Genomic DNA, 269 nt, shown 5'->3' with positions numbered 1-269 from the left:
CCTGCTGAGGGGAACCCCGCCCTCCCAGGCCTCCCAGCACCGCTTCCCACGCGCCTGGCGGGCGCCCCTCTGCTCACGCGCTGTCTGCCTCGTAAGGACCAAAGTCCCGCTCTGGGTGGTGCGTTAGTTGGGGTGACACACGTGGCTCTCACACATGAACCCCAAACCTCAGCGGCTCCACACGATAGGAGTTTGTCTCCGCAGCAGTCGGAGGGGTGAGGGTGGGGAGCCCAGCTCCACGGAATGACCCGGAGTCCGCGCCCAGAGTC

At 66.9% G+C, this 269-nt stretch overlaps 1 protein-coding gene across 1 annotated transcript in view; it reads left to right on the top strand.

Moving 5' to 3' along the window:
- TMED3 (transmembrane p24 trafficking protein 3) overlaps nucleotides 1-269 on the top strand; it is a 60,945-nt gene that overhangs the window by 39,257 nt on the left and 21,419 nt on the right. The gene's annotated exons all lie outside the window — the stretch shown is intronic.

Source organism: Myotis brandtii, unplaced genomic scaffold (genome assembly GCF_000412655.1).
Source record: "Myotis brandtii unplaced genomic scaffold, ASM41265v1 scaffold1166, whole genome shotgun sequence".
NCBI classification, from domain to species: domain Eukaryota; kingdom Metazoa; phylum Chordata; class Mammalia; order Chiroptera; family Vespertilionidae; genus Myotis; species Myotis brandtii.
Note: the sequence above shows the minus strand (reverse complement) of the source record. Positions and strands in the feature narration are given on the sequence as shown.